Here is a 5,814-nt window from a genome sequence, read left to right as displayed (position 1 = left end):
TGCATTTAGTCATTCATCTTCCAAGAAAGGCTACGCTTTGTGGACATGTACAAAATAGGTGGATGTATCTAATTGAGCGGTATATTTTTAATTTAAAGTTTTGATTTAATTTTATGTATCTTGTTAATTTATCATGCTAAGAAGTTTGAGTGATATCATGTTATATCATGCAGATCTTTATGCATATTGAAATGTTATGTTCGTAATATAAATCAACCTTAAGGATGTATGGCAGAAGGATATATTTTTTGAAGAATGTATAATATTTTGCTCAAGATATGTAATGACCTGATTCCGTCGTTATAGAAAAGTCAATGGGGAAATAATTGGGGTCGGAAAACTTTTTGGTAGAAACTTGGATTTTCCCAACCTAGTCCAGATTTGGATGAAATCGGAGTCTTTAAGGTGTAGGAAAATTTGGTAATAATCAGGTGAGTTAATTATGATTTTGATTACATGAGTAGTTAGATAACTCGTTGAGGAATCCGTACGACTTTACAGAATTGAATTTTGGTGAGTAGAACTCCCGGAATCGATCTTAGTGTGAAGGGTATTTTCTGAGCGTCGTTGGTTAAAGGTGTGTTGTGAAATGGGTGTATTGGAATGATTTAAATAGCTCACTGGTTCCGTGCAAGCCGCTGGGGCGGGATTTATGCCGCCAGGGCGGGTTCGACGCGACTTAAGGTCGTTAATAAACCCCTAAACAACCTTATTCTGCACTTTTCGATTTTAGGAGCTAAGGAACGAAACTCAGGCTACTCTTAACAGTTTTCCACTATTCTTGAGGCTAAAGGTAATTTTTTCACTCCCCGAATCCATTTTTCGATTCATAGAATGTAATAGAATGAGTAAATATCTATGGGAGAGGGTTTTGATATAGATTCTATGGTGGAAACAACCCTAATTTGGATACTTGAGATCATGGGTTTGATTTAGGGTTCATTGAACTGTTAGTAATTTAGGTAATTAGTGATTGTTTATTGATTCCCGTATTATATTGATTAGCGAGAAGAATCTAGAATTGAAGATTCAAGTGCCTTAGGGGATTCAAGCTTGGATTCAAGGTAGGTGATGGTTGTGATTTCATGTTGGTGTGATATATGTTTGTAATTGCTTCATTATAATGCATGTATGTATGCGAGTGTTGCATTATTGATCACCCTAATCATAAATGAAGATAATTGAATAATTGTATGCCATGAATCACCTCTTGTTGTATGATTGTGAGAATATACATTGTGATTGTGAATGTGATTGTGGTTTGTTAAATGGGCGGGTGTCACGATCCGACACACTAACTGGGATCGGTTTCCACGTTCCGACATAAACATGGGATCGACTGCCACGTTCTGGAACAGTAACTTGGATCGGGTACCATGAACCGGTATGCTAACAGTTTGGGATTGGGTTCCATGAGAGGACCATTGAATTGGGTTCTGTGAGAGGACCATTGGATTGTGTTGTGTATCTACTTGTGATGATTACGTTCATATCTAATGATGATTGATATTGGAAGACGGTATGTTGCTCTAAATTGATAGCCAATGGGTATTATTAAGAATGTGGGGTGCTACATTGATCCTAAAAAGATGACTAATATTGTATATGTTCGGTATATGTCTGTTTTATAATGTTGTAGTTACTTGCATGTGTTTCACTTATTGGGATAGCTCGTGATCCTACCAGTACACTATGGTTGTGTACTGATACTCCACTTGATCTTTCTTTGTTGAGTACAAGGCATCTTCAGGTGTCTATTGATAGACCTCAGCTAGGTGACTATTGAGCGTGACCGAATTCAAGGGTGAGCCAGTTCTTTCAGGCTACCATGAATCTTCCTTCTTTAAGTCCACTATTTTTGGACTCAGACTATTTGTTTAAGGTGTTATTTAGTTTCGGGGTTGTACCCCTTGTTTTTAGACTTGCCGTTAGTAGAGTTTTGGTACAATGACTTTCAGGTTCTAGAGGTTGAATTTCCGCATTAGTTTGGTTAGTTGTTTGTTAAAACCTTGGAGTTTATCTGGACACCATTTTTATAGTTATTTAAACCTGCTTCTGTAGCTTTAAATGTGTATTACTTTGGTTAAGTTGATTAGTTGGGCTGTAGGTTTGGTTATCCTACTGGAGGGTTAGTGTGGGTGCCACTCACGATGGTCTGAGTCGTGACAAAGTTGATATCAGAGCATAGGTTCGTTGATCTCATTGTACCAAAGCGAGTCTAGTAGAGTTTTCCGGAAGGGTACGAAGACGTCCGTACTTTTCTTTGAGAGGCTCTAGGACTTTAGAAAAAACTCACTTCTTTCTACTCCTTCGTGCTATGACTTGAATCCAATTGGTATCTAGGTGATACACATTGGTATCTTTTCTCCTTCACTCTATGGTTCGAACTAGAGCAACAAAGTGGTAACACCATCACTAGCAAGAGATGATGTATATAGACTACCAACAATTGAATAAGGTCACCATTCGGAAGAAGTATCCATTGCCTCGGATAGATGACCTTTTTCACCAATTGCAAGGTGCTTCGATTTTCTCTAAGATTGATTTAAGGTCTGGTTACCATCAGTTAAAGATTGAGACTGTTAAAAATTGGGCTTGACCAAGTTCTATGATTGAATTTAGTAGTTTTGTGGGGCTCGCTAGCTACTATTGTCGTTTGTGGTATGAGTTGAGTCCTATTAGTATCTCCTAATTCCAATTGATATCTCAACGAAGTGAACTAGACGCCGTAGTTCTGGCTGAAGGGACACAAACACTCTTAATTGGAACTAAGAAGGTTCCAATTGGTATCTGGCCTTAGGGGTCGTATAAGGCGTAGATGATCAGTATTGGTCGTTTATGGAACGAACTAATTAAAGAATTTGGACTTGTCTTCAAGTTGTAACTGCTTGAGTGTCGTAAATCTTGTTATGATAAGAGGGTCATCACGAGATTAGGTGCAAGGGTCTAGATAAATTATGATGTAGTCCGTAAGCAAGAAATTTGGACGTGTGTTGTGACCAACTGATAACCGTGTGAGAATATGGGTGTATCCTGGGGATATGTGTGTGGTAGTGTTGAAATGATATGAAGGGATTCTAAAGTGAGTACTTCGTTGGGTTGATCGGGGGCTAAACAATGATTGTCCTAGCTAAGGGAATTATTCTAACACTACATGTGTTATAGCTGGAAACCATTAGGGAATTTAGAAAAGAAAGAAACCCAAAAAAAATTGTTGACAGGGGTTTTGTTTCCGTTGAGGCCGATAGGGCGGAATTTTTCCGCCAAGGTGAGGCCTCCAGGGCAGGATTTTTTTCGCCAAAGCGGGACAGGGCGAGACAGAATCTCAGCCCTGTCTCCCTTGTTTTTCCTGGTCACAATTTCAGAACTCAAATTGTACCCGAACTAACCCCCGCGATCCAATTCAGTGTTCATCAATCGAATATAAGTTATAAAGTGTGTAAAATTTTTGGAGAACCTAGGCATATGAGGAGGAAATCAGCGAGGCTGTGGAGGCTGGAGAAATGTAATGCAGGTAGAGGAGAAGTGTAGCCAGGCGAGGAGGTTTCCCATCAAGATGACAGGGATCCGTTTTATGCCTTCCGGGCAAGACTAGTTTGAGGTGTGTGATGCAGTGATCACAAGTACTCTTACTGTTTGTGACCGGATGGCTATTGTTTTGTTTGATCTGGGTTCCACTTATTCGTATTTGTCAGTTCAATTGCCTTGAGATTTGATGTGGTTTGTGATATACTTGATGCCCTCATCTATGTTTCTACCCTAGTTGAAGAGTCAGTCATAGTCTTGTATATAGTGTTTGTCCTGTTGTGTTTATGGATTTTCAGACTTGGGTTGATTTGGTTATGCTGGATATGATTGACTTGATATAATCTTAGGCATGACTTGGTTGTCCCCCTATTATACCGGGCTTAATTGTAATGCTAAGTCGATAACTCTAGAGATCCACGGTAGGGAAAGATTGGAGTGGGAAGGGGTGTACAAGCTTAAGCTAGCTAAGATCATATCCTTCATTCGGGCTAGGAAACTGGTAGGGCAGGGTAGTTCTGAAGGCTGTCTTCGGAATGTCTTTATTTCTAACTTTAAGCTGATGATAACTGGATCTGATGTCTATCTTTGAGAAATGACTAGCACCCTGAAGTTGGTCGAACAAGTCATCAATCCTGGGGATAGGATACTTATTCTTGATTGTGACCTTGTTCAACTGCCTATAATCAATGCACATTTGGAGAGAACCATCTTTCTTCTTTACGAACAACATTGGTGCACCCCATGGCGAAATACTAGGTCTGATGATGAAGCCCTTATCTATAAGGTCTTTCAACTGCTCTTTCAATTCCTTAAGCTCTGCTGGAGCCATTCTGTAAGGAGAAATAGAGATAGGCTAGGTATCTGGAAGAAGATCAATTCCAAAGTAGATTTTCCTTTCGGGAGAAACTCCGGGAAGATCTTCTAGAAACACTTCTGGAAACTCATTCACTACAGGAACTGACTCAAGAGTTAGGGTCTCGAAACTTGAATCCTTAACCTGAACTAGATGATTGAGATAACCCTTAGATACCATCTTTCTGGCCTTAAGGTAAGAAATGAATCGACCCATAGGCACTAAGCTACTACCCTTCCGTTGTAAGATTGGTTCGTTTTGAAACTGAAAACGAACAATCCTATATAGTTCTACAATCGACTGAGGCATAACAGGAATGTAACCGACCCATGCCTAGAATGATATCGAAGTCTACCATTTCTAACTCTACAACATCTGCTGAGGTGACCTTTTGGGAGATTGTGACAGGGCAATTTTTGTATACCCATCTAGCTATAACTAGGTCACCGACTGGAGTAGAGACTGAGAAGGGTTCTGAGAAAGTTTCTGGACTAATACTGAATTTGACCGATATATAAAGAGTTACAAAAGAAAAAGTAACCCCTGGATCTAACAATGCATAAACATCAAGATCAAAGACTCGTACCATACTAGTGACTACATCAGGAGAATCTTCCTGATCTTGGCGAGCCTAAAGACTATATAACCTATTTTGGCGGTGTCCGCCACCTATACTAGATAAGTTACCCTGCTGAGTCGGTCGACCTACTAGCGCTGCTGAAGTTGTAGACGGAGCTCTATTAGCAAGTTTTGGTAGGTTTTGGTACCTGATACACTTCCCTGAGACTTAGAGCCTGAAGCTCTACCTTTCTGATCTTGTCTGAACTTAGAGGATGAAACACTAGCTGATGAAGGGGCTAGGGCTGAAAATTTCTGTTGACCCTGCGAGCGATTTCCACCACCCGACTTCTGTTGAGAATACTCATAGTTCTCAGTCCTAGCCTTCTAATTCTCCTTGGTCTGTTCCCTAAGCTTATCACCCTCAACCTGTTGAGCATGAGTCACGAGCCTAGAGCTTTTCATATCTCCCAGCAACATAGCATTTCTGCACTCTCTCTTCACCAAGTCTGACACTCCATAAAAAACTTATTCATCTGGGCCATGAAATCAACAGCCATGTGAGGAGCATACCTGAAGAGTTGGGTAAACTTAAGTCCATACTCCTCAACTGTCATGTTACCTTGCCTCAAGTTCATAAATTCCTGAGCTTTTGCCTCCCTTAGCTCTCTTGGAAAAAACATGTCCAAAAAGGTCTTACTAAAGAAATCCCAAGTGATAGGAGCTGTATCTATACCTCTTTTCTCCTTCCATTGAGTATACCAGATATTAGCTACATCCTTAAGCTGGTAAGATGCCAACTCAACCCGATCATTTCCAGTTACCTGCATCACTTCAAAGATCTTCTTGACCTCATCAATCAAGTTTTGTGGATC

The sequence above is a fragment of the Solanum tuberosum genome, unplaced genomic scaffold, assembly GCF_000226075.1.
Source record: "Solanum tuberosum cultivar DM 1-3 516 R44 unplaced genomic scaffold, SolTub_3.0 scf00036, whole genome shotgun sequence".
NCBI classification, from domain to species: domain Eukaryota; kingdom Viridiplantae; phylum Streptophyta; class Magnoliopsida; order Solanales; family Solanaceae; genus Solanum; species Solanum tuberosum.
Note: the sequence above shows the minus strand (reverse complement) of the source record.